Source organism: Ambystoma mexicanum, chromosome 1p, assembly GCF_040938575.1.
Source record: "Ambystoma mexicanum isolate Mex_15411 chromosome 1p, UKY_AmexF1_1, whole genome shotgun sequence".
NCBI lineage: Eukaryota > Metazoa > Chordata > Amphibia > Caudata > Ambystomatidae > Ambystoma > Ambystoma mexicanum.
In genome coordinates, this window is record NC_090921.1 from 70,382,953 (window position 1) to 70,397,955 (window position 15,003).

The following is a 15,003-nucleotide window of genomic DNA, read 5'->3' on the forward strand; positions in this document are numbered from 1 at the left end:
ACATGTAACCCACAATAGACAGAGAACTCACATTAGCTGCCACACAGAATGCAAAAGTGCTTAAGCATGGACAGGGGACACCAATTGGAAGGAAGGAGAAATCTACACATACCATGACATGGATAGTGGATGCAGATTAGAAGCTTCCAGGAAGGATATGCAAGGCACCAGACCCATGTTCTGATTGGTCCCTGCATGCAACGGCATCTGACCCATCTTCCCTGATTGGTCCCTGGTTCCTTGGTAGCGCAGAGCAGCCGCCTCCAGGATCCTGGAAACCCACCACCGCAGCCTAGATATACTCTCAAGGTAGTCTCAACACGTGGCTGGTGCCTGTCATTCTCCAGTTCCTTGCTCTTCCTTTGCCTTTTTGAGGGAAACCGTGCATGTGTGCCTCCCTGGATGTGAGCCCCCCCTGTGATCCTATGTCTTCTTACCACCGCCCATTGTGCAGTTCTCTGCAAGTGTCCTTACAGAAATCTGTGAAAGTATTATCTAGTCCAGGCCCCACTACACGGGTGCATTTTTGCACTTATATCCCCGAATAACTTACATTTACGAATCGGTGGTGGGCAGCTGACACCATGATTTGCTGAAGATGATGCCAGTCAATGATAACCCATCCCACACCAAGCTGTGTGGCTAGGTATTCATTCCCCCCAGAAGTTGATCCCCTATTGATCCCCTAGTCCTGGTGATGGTGAAAGTGCCCAGGTAACCCCTTAATTATAGAGAAGGTATAGAGGCTCTTATCTGCAAAGCAGCTTCTTAGATATCAAGTCATTTCAAATTCTGACCAAGTATCCCATCTTCCATATTAATATTAATGGTGTGGTGTTGGGTCAATTGGATTTGGCATGTTAGAAGAAACTGTGGGGGTGATGATGCTGTATTGCCGTTTGCACGACACCACCTCCTCCCTCCTTCACTTTAAGATGTATAGCTGTAATTTCAGAATTTCTCTTTTTATGGTTTTAAGAGGTGAACACCACCTTCATATCTATGAAATCTTCTACAATATATTAAAAATCCGGGCACAAATCATCCCTTTAAAAACTCTTATGCATCTAAGGCCAGATGATATTATGTGTCCTGAGCAGTCCTACATTTTAGGGCGCACTCATTAAAATACTCTTTCTTTTTTTTTATACAAACCTTTAAAAAGACAAAGAAAAGAGAACAGAACAGAACAAACAATTCACAATGCTTGCTCTCCTCCCCATCTAAGTATGCACCTTTTCTTAAGGCTAATCCATCTTACTGCGTTCAGGATCGCAGTGTTGCGTAAAGGTCCAACCTGAAGCCCATTTCAAGTGGTCCTTAACTTTCGCTTTCAGTAGGTGCTGGTTCCATGTCAGTTTCACTTTCTTTCAAACGTTTATTTAGTTCATTCAGGAATATTATTAAGGCGAGCATGAGTGTACGATTGGATCCTTCAAACATCCATTCCCACCATTCCGCGGCACACAGTGTCTGCAATTTCACAAATACGGGACCAAGTGTCCGGGATCTTAGCGTGCGTAATTTGGGGCAAAAAAGAGTTAGGTGTTTCAGCGTCTCTGTACAGGGTTTACAGAAACGACAAAGTAACTCTATGTTTGGATTGTGTAGGTTTTGACGTTCTTTGGTGGCCATTAGATTCAGTCTAAACCTCATGTATGTGGTTCTAGCTGTGGAGTGTGGAAATTGGGTCAGGTAAGCTTGGAGGTTCCCATGTGCTCTAACCTCTCCTGGTACATCAGCCATCATTCTAGTCTTGCATCTTTGTTCGCATGTTAGATGCCAATCCATGCTCCACACTTTGTTCTTGGCAAGAATTGGATTTTCTAACAGCCTGATGTCATACAGTTCCAGGATCTCAGTGCAGTACTTGTTCCACATTGATAGGGTAGTGCTAGCAGGACCCGTCTTCAGTTTTAGTATCTCATACTGTAACACTGGTTTCGTTAAGGTACTTTTTCTGAAGAGGCATAGTAAGCTCCAGCTTACTCTAGCGTGCATCGATATTAGCCCCAGTTCATATCTGATGCAAACTGTGGGCGTACCACGGGGCAGATGTAATACTCCTACCCAAAAGATGTTTTCAAGAGTGTTCCAGAGCTTGTAAGAACAGCCCAGTGCATTTTCCGCACCATAAATTATAGCTGGAACAGCTTTTTGTTGGTAAAATGCAATCATGGGTTTTAGGGAAAATTTCCCGAATTGCCTGTTGATAATCGCTACTTGGCACGCCAAGTGTCGGCATTTCGATTTTGCTAGATCTGCCCAAGGTGCATCGTCTATGTTTGAGCTTATGCTCATGCCCATGTATCTTGTGTTACATACAGAGTTTAGTTTTGTCTTTTCGATAAACCAATTCTGTTTTTTCTGAGTTTTCTTCAAAGTCTGCAGATTTTGCAGTGATAGAGTCTCGCACTTTTGTTTGTTAATTTGCAGACCATTTCGGTGCACGTATGCTTCCAGAGCGTCCATTTTGCATTGGAGTCCGATAGGAGTCATATCTAACAGTATAATATCATCCGCGTAAACAAGCCAACTTACGTGGGTGCCATTCATCTTAGGTGGAAAGGAAGGAACTTCACTAAGGGCTTCGCCAACATCGAATAGAAACAGATTAAAGATGATAGCGGCCAGAGGACAGCCCTGTTTCACGCTCTTGAATGTTTCAATTGGCTTTGAGAGAATGCCCTGTCGGTCGAGCCGAATTTTGATGTTTGTGTTGGAGTGTAGTTCCCTAATGGCTTCAGCAAGGCTTGGGGGGCAGTTCCATGCTTTTAGTTTTTTCCAGAGAATTCCCCGATCAATGCTATCAAAAGCATGAGAGAAGTCTATAAGGGCCAGATGTATTTTGGTGTTTAATCTTATCGCTTCGATCTTAAAGAGATTCAATATTAGCAGGTTTAGTCCGCACCCCACACCCTTCACAAACCCTGTTTGTCTGGGATCTATGTGATTACTTTCGCTTGCCCAGCTCAACAACATCTGTTGTAGTTGGGTCGCGTAGATCTTACCAATGACATCTAACAAAGCAGTAGGTCTATAGTCACCAGGGTTAGCCCTATTGCCCTTTTTAAAAATCGGGACTACAATTGCACTCTTCCAGGATGTTGGAGATGTTCGTTTGTCAGATATTCTTTGAAAGAGTGTTATACAGAAGTCGTTCCAGGCCTCTGGATTACGTTTGATAGTGTAATTCGTAAGTCCGTCAGGACCCGGTGCTCTGGAAGCATTTGCCCTTTGTATAGCAGTTAGAATATCATGACGATCAAACTTTAAGTCCCATTCGGCCAGTTTTGAGGAATAGCAGTCTTCTACACAACCCTCCGCACTAAACAAGTTGCAATAGAAGGCAATCCATGTTGCTTCAGAGATAGGATTTGCCTGCAGAGATTCTTGTGGAGCAAATTTGTTGTTAATAGTTCTCCAGAAGTCCGTTGAATTTTTATTCCGTAGTTTGACCATCATTGCCTCCGAGTCATTCTGCAGCATGATGGCTTTGTAGGACTTGCACCAGTTTCTGAATGCTTGTTTTATTACTTTTTCCTTTGAAACAAGAACGTCCTTGCCCTCTTTGCTTAAATTTCGAAGTTCTTGTCTCATTAATCTTTTCCATTGTTGAATCTTCAAGTCAAAACTATGTTTGTGAACACATTTTTTGTTTTTCAGCCCTTGTTTGTGTTCTGTGAAGTCAGTCAATAGATGACAATATTCAACCTCGTTGTGTGCTAGGTTTAAGTTGGTAACATTTTTTTTACATCAACATCAGCAAGTTCGAGACGTATTCTACTCGAGCGAACGGACACAGCATGCGGCCAGAGTGTAGGCAATGTTGAGCATGATGTATTTAAACTCAATACCAACATATCATGGTCACTATGGTCCATCGGTTTAACCTCGAAGCAAAGTGCTTGTGGATGTACCGCGTCCGACACAAACATATAGTCCAAAACAGAGTGTTGGTCCAGTCTTCTCCATGTTGAGTTGGCAGGGATGTCCCCTGTCACGTTGCCATTCAGCATAAGCATGCTTCTTGCGTCCATTTCCTGACACCATTTCGAGGCTGCTTCTTTACGAACAAGGGTTATGACTTTCCCCTCGCCTTTGAGGTTTACATGCTTCGTATAGTCTATGTTAAGATCTCCACAGATGATCAAATTTGGAGATTCTACATCCTCAAAGAGTGCATCTATTAGAATGGTTATTTGGTCAATAAAGAGTATAGTTCCGGTCACAGCATGGTTCAATAGACATTAATACTGTTCAGCATGTCAGATTCTCCATTTATACCATTTGAAGTCAGAACCTTAGCTGTCTGAATAAATGGAGAAACGTTAGTAGATGAGACAATTCTGAGGCCAGTAGATTTCCTTGCCGCAATCATTAGGCCTGCCATCGGTCTTCCTTTAAGATGTTTTATGGCAGGGTTGAGGGCAGTTTCAAAGTCTTGCAAAATGGGGCTTCCAGATAGCCAGGTTTCCTGCAGGCAGACCAAGTCCAAATCTTGTAACCACGGTGTGTGGAAGAGGTGACTAAAACCTCTTGTGTTCCATGAACCCAGTTTGATAGAATCTTCGTTTCCGAAATACACTTTCACAGAGTTACCCTTGCAGCCCAGTTCCTATTCAGTGGCCTAACATGTGAATAGAAGTTGCTATCGGGCTTTTAACTAAATGATGGGACAAATATAAAAATGATATGGGGTTCTTGTACTCACTTTTGGTTTGTCTTCCATAGGCACTCGACTGGTAGTGACATCCACAGCCCCAGCCAATATCCACCAGGTTATCTCTGGTCTCGGTCTGGTCTCGGTCTGTCCCCTGCTTTCAAGATCCCTTTCAGGCAATCTGGCACTGTATTCATCAAGGTTTCTGCATCTGTCTCCCTCTAGATAAAACAGCCTTCTTAGGGGGAGATCCCCATTGGTAAAATAACTAAAGATGATACTCTGGTTGGTTACATGTGATTATAACTTACCAATAAATAATGAACAACACTTTGGTCTAAACATTTACAACAAAAAAAATATTAATATTTTTTTATTTGGGGGATCCCCACCCAAGCTCCTGTTTCGCTTCATTACTAATCCCGCCGTAATCCCCACCCCACCCGTTTTAAGTCCTTACACCACACCCCACCCATATATTATTTACATATATATATATTATTTACATAATAACAGAATTATTTACATATATATTATTTACATATATAATACATAATCACATAATTATTTACATATATAGATTATTTACATATATTATTTACATAATTACATAATTATTGCATATACATTATTTGCATATACATTAAATTGCTGTTTTGTTATTTTCCATCCGTTATAATCACTACATACCATGCTGGATAGCTTCTAACCAAATGCAGCAATTCATTCTAAGTAGCAAGATTGTGAACCCTCTAAGGGGCATAATTATACTGGCCTTTGGGGGTAAGCCAAGGAGGTATTAGTGATGGCAACCATGCTCAAGGTAGCAAGAGCCTTGGGGAACCAAGGGAGGCGAATGATTCACCTTAGGTCTAAGACCAGGGAGTTGTAACACATCGAACAAATACCTAATAATGCCCGGCCTTGCTGGTGATGGAAATACAAAACAGATACAATGTGCTCATGCCTAATGGGGACATTGTTTGAGCCCTGGGTGCCAGAATGGGATTAGTGGTGTAGAGAAATCTATGCAAAAGGAAAGGAGGCAAAGAAAAACTACATACAAAAAAAGAATATATAGACTGCATCCTGTTCAAAGCATTTGAAAAAAACACATGCATGGAAATATTGCGATGCTGTCAGTCATCATGTGATGAATTGGATTCTGCTCCGCAGGATTACAAGGATGCGTAGGGATAAAATGGCCCACTCAGCCCTCACACCTCTATGAACCAAAACCCAAAACAATCATAAAGGTAAAACAGGGAAAGATAAGAGATATACCCCCTTCATCTTTTGTAGGCTGAGGATAGGCTATGCTCTTAAGAGGGATGTGAATGTGGACCAGTAGTGACCCAAGCAACACAGTAACACAGTAAAAAAAAAGAGGGAATGTCCGATCAACGTTCTAGAAAAATATATATACTTTAGTTAAACAAACCATCTGCAATAGAACAAAATAGATACACTTTGCAAAAACCCAACCCTGTCAACAGGGGCATAGGAGACGCATACAATCTGGGGAGGACAGGGCACACCTTGGGGACTTTGCTTTTTTTAATTTATCTATTGTGTTTTAGTCAAAGAACTCAACTTTTCCCAAATTAAAATAATTTAGAAATAGCAGTACGTATTAAATTACAAATATCATCACTGTATAAAACAAGAGAAAAGAAGAAAAGAAAACAGAAAAACATTAAAGGATGCAGCAGCAAAGAACATGTCTTTATATGTTGCATTTCTGGATTTGTCATCTGACTGAGTTCATGGTAAGAGAGAGGAAATAACAATTACTTCCAGTGGGCCACAGCTAGGACGCCAGCTTGTGAAGAGGCAGATCACCTGTAAGTGGATTCCTGCCAAATAAAGGAGTTGCAGCCTTTTCTACCAACTGCAAGTTGCTACTTTTTTGTGTGGGGCAAGGAGACATGTGTGTCTCTTGGAATGGAAGGATGGGGGTTTCAAAGAAAGAGTAAATCTTGCTTGTATCTCTGAGTAAGCCCTGTTATTTGGGTAGAGGGACCAGGTGTGTGATGTTGCTGCTTTGACTGTCCTCCGGGGAGCGGGGGTACAGCAAACAAGGAGGATGAGCGATCGCAAGCCTACCCCCTTATAAGCACTCCCCAGGTCCGCGGCCGGATGGGTCAGACCAGGGTGATGCCTAGTAGGTGGGGTGTATGTGGACCCAGAGGGGTGGCCAGAGGAAGGAACTGCCTTCCTAATGCCTACACAAGAGACACAACTCTTGCCTTTGTTTCTAACATTAATTCAGTGAATGAAGAAATGCGAGAACACACATATTGCTTATAAACTAAGTCCATGATGTCACACTTGGTTAAGACATTTTGATAACGCCAGGAGGTAATTTCCAACTGCAATTAAGTGATTACCTTTTAGACTTCTGGCTTTAAATAATGTTATTATCACCTGGAAAGCACAGAGGTTGCTCAACAGGGTTCCTGGAGCACAAGGGGTACCTTACTCGTGGGCATGGATGATTGGAGGGCATTCTTGCCCTGGTTTGGAGCCTGGCCCTTACAGCCATGATGGGGGGAGGGGCCTATTACTTTTAGTTATACGTACCCTTTGAGGGTGGGCAGACATTGCCTCCTGCTTTAGCCCACTAACAGCTCTGCTTTGCAACTTTATCACACATACCCGTCAGGTGGCATGTAACTCAATGCTACTAATGTTATCAGCCTCTGAAGTCTGGAATCCTTTGCCACACCAACTAGGGTACAAGCTTGCCACCTGAGACTTACCCATGTCTGAGTCTGCATCTGTTGCCCTGTGGGGAAGACACACACAGAAAGAGCAGGGCACAGTGCCCTTGTGGGTTTTTCACACTTCTTCCTCGGGGTGGGCACAATTCACTCCGCAGAGAAAGTGGCACATTCTGGGCAACATTCTCCCACTTTGACAATGTCACCCAAAGAGCTGAATTGGCCATTTGAAATACCTCTGTCGACGTATTATTGCGCAATCCACACTGATGGGTTTAAGCACCTGTTTAATGTGAGATGGCAATTAAGGGCATTTGCGAATGCACTCAAGAAGCACAGGACACCCTCTTACCAGCGACATGCCATGCTCACTCATTCTGATCACGAATTGCCATTTATCTGGGGTCATGTTAAATGTATTTATTTATTTATTACATGTGTAGCATCACGCAAAACCCACAAGCATCAAGGCGCAAAGTAAACTGCATGGAGTGGACCACTTCCATTGGCGCAAGTTTTTACTTTTCTGCCACAAAATTGAAGATTTTAGCATAAAAAGCAGGTGAAATCACATTGCTTTTCCACTCTGGAAGAGTGTAAATACCTCGCGCAATTAGCGATTGCTGGGGGAATTGACAATGGCTTCCTCTGAACTCTGCCGGCTTTTACCAGGTTTAATTTCCAAGGAGATCCCAGAGGAATCCCTTTCCTTATTTCCAGCATGAGAATCCATACTGGCAGTAAGGCCACATTTGTCTGGTGGAGCGGGATATACAGGGGGTACTGGTGTGTCCACTCGGCTCCCGAACCGCACCCAGAAAATGCACGAAAATCCATCCAATTAGAAAAAGCGACAGTAATAGTGTTTGCCACCACTTTTTCTGAACCAATTGACCTGGAAAATGCTGTGTTGCATCAGAAGCTTGAAAGCATTCACTCCGCATATTATCCCACTGGAAGAATAAGCCAGTTGCTGAACACAGGTGTTATATATTCCTGTGCACAAGCTTTAACTCACTGAGCTACCTTACGAATGATATATCTTCTGGGGCTTTACCGTCTTAACCCCTTAGCTTCCATGGGTACTTCTGCCAAGGCCTTTTTTGGTGATTTCGGGATGTCGCCATTCAATCCCTTGTAACTTTTTAGTTACATAAAATATCTCAGACAAATTTGGTCCCTTTTTTCCCCAAATGTAGGCGGTCCTAACATTTCAGACTTTGCCGGGGTTTGTGGGTAATAAATTCTGGGGCGATTTGCGCAAATCAGACCTCTGTGGATTCACACGGGTGTCCTCTTTTCGGAAATGCATGAGGTTCGCTGTTCTCCTTGGTGGCTTTGACACCCTAGGCCCAAATCTGTATGTTGTCCACATGAGCAAAATCTGCTCTTCCGAAAAGCTTGGGGTGACCAGTGGGTTAGCCTTTTCCCTTTGCACCCAGGTAGGTGCACCCACACATGTGAGGCACCGTTTTCATTGGGACACCTGTAGGAACGCAGGATAGTAGGACATGTGTTGTTGGCGGCGTGTTTCGGTGGGTGTCCAGAGTGAAATGTCTAAAAGTTGTGTTTTTTTCCACCAAATTTCAGAGACGTTTCCCTCTGCCCACCCACCGAAACATGCCACCAACAACAAATGTCCTACCTTCCCGCATTCCCACAGGTGTCCCGACGAAAACGGTACCTCATATGTGTGGGTGCACCTACCTGGGCGCAAAGGCAAAAGGCTAACCCACTGACACCCCCCATCTAGCAATCTGCCCCCAGGGAGGGCTACATGAGATGCCCCATCCATTTGGGTGGGGAGAGAGGGCTACCCCCTTTCTACTAATGACATCCATGGTGGTTCAGTGGACCCCCCACACCCACCCAAAACAAGTCATAATTTGTTTTATTTTTGTTTTGCCTGTTTCCTAGGGGCAGATGGGCACATGTGTGTGGCCATATGCCCCCGGGGGGGCAAAACATACTGCCCCGGGCTTGGGGGCTGGGTCTGCCAATATTTGCAGTGGCCTCTCCCCACCCCAAATCTATGGGGGGGCAACTCATGTACCCCTTCCTAGGGGCAGAAATCTGCCCCCAGAGAGGGCTTCATAAGGTGCCCCCATCCACTCAGGGTGGGGGGAGAGGGCCACCCCCCTTTCAAACACAAAAAATCCTGGTGGTCTAGTGGGTCCTCCCGGTCCCCCACCCAAAACAATTTATAATATATTGTTTCTTTTGCCCCTTCTCTAGGGGAAGATGGGCACATGTGTGTGGCCAACTGCCCCCAGAGGGCACACTGTACTGCCCCAGGCTTGGGGGGGGGGGCTCTGCCAATATTTGCAGTGGCCTCTCCCCCCACCCCAAATGGATGGGAGCATCTCATGTACCCCTTCCTAGGGGCAGAAAACTGCCCCAAGGGAGGGCTACATAAGGTGCCCCCTCATCCACCTAGGGTCGGGGGGAGAGGGCCACCCCTCCCCCCTTTGAAACACAAAATATCCTGTTGGTCTAGTGCCCCCCCTAGGACCTCTCCACCCCCAACCAAAACAAGTTATAATATATATTTTTGTTTTGTCCCTTCCCTAGGGGCAGATGGGCACATGTGTGTGGCCATCTGCCCCCAGGGGGGGTCAAAACATACTTCCCCCACGCTTGGGAGGGGTGCCTCTGCAAATATTTGCAGTGGCCTCTCCCCCCCACCCCAAATGGATGGGGGGCATCTCATGTACCCCTTCCTAGGGGCAGAAATCTGCTCCCAGGAAGGGCAACAAAAGGTGCCCCCATCCACTTAGGGTGGGGGGGAGAGGGCCACCCCCTTGCAAAAATCCTTGGTGGCTAGTGGCCCCACCCGCACCCACCCCCACCCAAAACTATGTTTAAAAAATATATATAGTTTGCACCCTTCCCTGGTGGCAGATGATCACCCATCTGCCCCCCAGGGTATTGCCCCCATGCTTTGGGGGTCGGGGGTGGAGAGGGCGGCTCCCCCCACTTCAAAAACAGATCCCTGCACGACACACCAAACATATTCTGGGGGGATAAATGACATTACACCCCCCACTTACAATTGGGGGGGGGTTTGTCTCCCCTTCCCCCCCATGTCCTACGCCCATGCCTGTCAAAGGGAGATAAGAAGCAACAGACTGGAGAAAGTAGCCCACTGAGAATGGATACTGGGGTGATAGGCAAATACCGACCAGAAATGGATATGACTTAGGTGAAAGAATGTGCTGCTATGGCCTAGCCAGTCTCTAGGGTCCCAGTGGACCAAGGGGCAGTTTGTAGTCAACAGTACCTGGTTTCAGTTCTTGGTGGCTTGGCAGTTGTCGGACACAGTGTTGAAAGTTGATGCAAGTAGATCAAGGTCAGTTCAGGCATGTCGGATCATGGGGACCCAAACAGCAAGGGGGTGTTGAGTAGAGGTGAATGCAATCACTCTGTGCCGTCGAAGAGGGGCTCTCAGCGATGCTTGTTGGAGCAATCCCAGGATCTCTTCGCAGTTGGCCAGGCCAAATCAGGCTTTAGCTACTGGCAAGGGTTGAGGTGTGATGCTCCAACGGTCTGATACGGTTTGCGGCGGTCATTGAAGTGGTGATCTTGGGTACGTCGATGTGTAGGTCACTGAGGTGGTTGTTTGAAGGCTAGCTGGTTCAAGCTGTGGTTGTAACCCTAGGTCAGATTTGGTGTGTGACTCGCCGGTGAGGCGGATCGGGTCCCGGCACCGAACAGTAGATTTATTCCTAGCAATTGATGGGCGCAGCTAGGGCATGATGCAGCATCAAGCTGGTTGAAGTGCAAGCAATAGTTCAGATTGGCACCAGCATCCTCCCTTTCATTCAAGGTGCAGTGAACACTGAGTGACCGCTTTGGTGCGGCAGAACAGGGAACTTCAGATTGTCTGGTCCTCTGGCTGCTGAGAGACCCACACAGAGGGATTCAAGGACATGATGGTTCTGTTCAGAGTCTGCTCTCTTCGCTTTAGGAGAGTCCAGTGCAGAGAGGCAGGTCATGGTCCACAGCAACAGTTCACCCCCAATGTTCCCTGGGAGTGGGTTGGAGACAGATCTTTATTCTGCCTTGGCTGGCCCCTTTTTCACCTCAGGAGACAGCATTGGAAAGTGCAACTTTCTCAAAGGCAGTCCAGTGAGATCTTTTCAGGTGCTTCAGAGTGAGAAATTAGGTTGTCTTGAGAGGATCTTCAGAAAGGCTGGGAGACCCCTTCTCTTAAAGTTAAACATCCCAAGGTGATTGGACTAAAGCTAGTCTGCCTTACTGATCCAATCCCTGATCTTGAATGGAGTGGATTTTGACCTACTGATGTCACACCCAAAGTGCTTTGTTCCAGGGGAAGTGGTGGGGACAGGAAAGAGAGAGAGAGGCAGAGAGAAATGAAAATAAAATGGTGCAAGTCTCCTGCCTTTGACCGGATCACTCAGTCTCCTTCCATTGACCAGAGCACTCAGTCTCCTTCCATTGACCAGAGCACTCAGTCTACTTCCATTGACCAGAGCACTCAGTTGCCTTTCATTGACCAGAGCACTCAGTTGCCTTCCATTGATGAGATCACTCAGTCTCCTTCCATTGACGAGAACACTCAGTCTCCTTCCATTGATCAGAGCACTGATCAATGGAAGGAGACTTCCTTCCATTGACCAGGGCCCTCCTGCCTACTCCAATCCCACCCTTCCCTTCTCACTAACAAGGTATTTAGAGATGCAGCACCCTAGTGCGAGTCTACTTGTGTTCAATGAGTGTGCTCCTTTAAAACCTGTGGAATATTTTTATCCACACCAATGCGCCACACTGCACCCCTTTGCCAATGGGGAAAGAAAACTGCTAAGAATGAAGGCGATAACCCCCATGCGTGCCAAATCTGCAAAACTGCGTATGGTTCACAAACCATCAAAGAGATGCACACCCTGCCACACACAAAGGCCAAGTTGGTGTAAAAATAGGAATCACTGCTGTCATCAGTCTTCTCTCATCTGTCAACTGTCACCTGAAACCAGACCACAGAAGGGCAAAATCCGAAAATGCCCTTAAAAATTCAGTCATTTTCCCAGGGAATTATGGAAAGGAAAGTGTGCTGAAATCATGGATTCTCCAGGCAGTCAGAGCAATCCAGGCCTCCCTGCTTGGCAGCTGCATCAGAAAATTAGCTGTCAAACTGATTTTAAAAGTGTTTCTGTTTCCTGATTAAAATTGCAAAATCTGCCTATTTAAAGCATGTTTGTGAAGGGCTATTTCCTTTAAAATGTCCAAATCTCTTATAAACTGTGCTTATATTTTATATGTGAAATAAAAAGATTTTAAATTAAAGGAACCCAGTCTGGAGCTAATCCACTATTTAATTCTGATCTGACAGACCAGCCAGGGAAGATTCACATCTCAGCTTGACACTTCCTTGAAAACAGGAAGGCTGATGGCTGCTAATGGTTCCCGCATAATGAAAACAAAGAGAGCCTCATACATTCCCCTGATGCTGAGCCAAAGAACAAAGGACAGTCTGAGCATTGACCTCTGCTGGGAGGGGCATGAGCTCCCCCCTCCAGGAAGGGAACACAGCCCCCCCCTGATCAAAAAACTGGACAGCTGCTACCTGAGAAGGGGAGGTTACAAAGGAGAACTCTGATGTTAAATCCTTATATTTGGGATTAAAATTTAAAACTCTTTAACTGAGCAACCTAAAGAGGGATACATCTGAAACTTGCTAGACATTAACCTAATTTTAGGCCAATGCTTTTAAGACATTAATGAAATCTGTACCACTTAAGGAAGCAAAGTTATGAAAAAATTCTTATTGTTGCAGAGCCATTAATGTTGTAAACTTAAGATTGTATTTACATGGTCCACTGATAAGCGCCCAGAGATGTACCGAATTAGAAATCATTAATCCAAACTGTTATGGTTAAAATTGATAAAAATCCGTAGAATGAGAAAGACAGCTCGCACAAAGATGGGAAGTGAATGTGAATGCAAACAATCGAATATAAAATATATGTGTCCAATGTTATTAGGGTGCATAATGTTATAAATGCAAACGTGTGCAAAAGTTATGTTTTGGTAAAAATCCAGGTGGGAGTTCCTAAACCCCATCGTAAAGATGACAGTTTTGTTCTGACTACCATGCAGGACAAAGCATGTGCCTGCAGCCACTCACAGCCATGGGGGTGTGTTTTTGAAGTTCTGCCCACACCATAAACTGGGGGATGGCATTTGACAGTATAAATATAGGAACTTCACAACACATAGGACACTGCTTCCAAAACCCATTCAGATGTCTGCACAGCACCCTGTTCCATAACTCTTGATCTTGTAGCTGACTCCAGAATTCTTTGAAGTTCCAGATTTCTTTGAAGAATCCAGACTTCAGCATTGCTGAACGTTTGCTAGCTAGACCCAATTTCAAACATCCCAAACCTGAAGGGATTTAATTCTGATTCAGCTTGGCTTGCTACCATTAAGGCTTGCCTGCTGAAACTTGCATCCTGTAATCTGATGTGTCCAGTAACCATAAAGGCCCTTCCAAATCCAGTCTGAGGTGCAGTCCAATATTGACCAGAACCGCACCGCTGATCCAATTCCTTCAGAGGTGCCCTGCTGCCGGTAGACCTGACCCACTCCAATGACCAGAGCTGACGGTCCCATTTAATTAAAAAGACTGTAAGTATGAATAGGAAGAACAGTGAACCATAGCATATCTTCATTGTATTATCCCATCTCAACCCATCCCATCTTTTAATTCAGAACCCTAGTATTGTTAGAACCATTCTTGCGCTGATTTTTCCCATCTGTTTCATTCAACCATAACCCAGTAGTGATTTTGATTAATTAAAGTAATTCCCAAACAGAACGGAAACTAGAGTATCAAACATGAAGAGTTATGAGCGACCGTGAATGACTGCTTCCTGTGTGGCATTCTCTTTTTCATAGTCATAATATAGTGTAATCAAACCCATCTGTCATTTTCAAAATCGAATTGCTGTTTTCAATTTCGCGCCTATTTTGCAAAAACGCCTCTCACTAAAACCTATATAACTTCTTCACTTTTAAAGAAATAAACGATATTTCGACTTTCACTGATACCAAAGACCATTATGTACATCCACGACTAAAAAACGCAGAATAGTCTATTTGACCCGTTTTTCTTCAATATCGCATAGTAAAAGTTTGCCACGAATTTTCAATTTTAGCCAAAGTCACATGTGTCTTTTGCCCATTTCAAAGTGCTTCTTCCATCCCATCCTGATCTGAAGTGTGCATTGTTGTTTATATTATACCTCATGTGTATTAGGACTTGTTTAGAGTTGCTTTCCTCAGAATTTTTCTTCATTTCTAAGCATTTTTGCACCATTTTGCTGTATTTCACAAAGCCATTTTTCACCTGTCATTTTAAAAGAGTCCATTTCAAAACGGTTTTCTCTCTTGTTTGGGGAGGGAAGATTGCCTATAAACTCTAGACCTTGTCTTTTCATTCCTGAGTACATGCTGACTATTCACATTGGTGTAGGATTGCTCATTTGGACTTCAGTACTTTGCAGGGGGAACTATTGACTTACACGCTATCTGTGCACAAAACAAAACTGTTCTTTTTCCTGTGTTTTCTATGCTGCATCATTATAAGTGAATTCA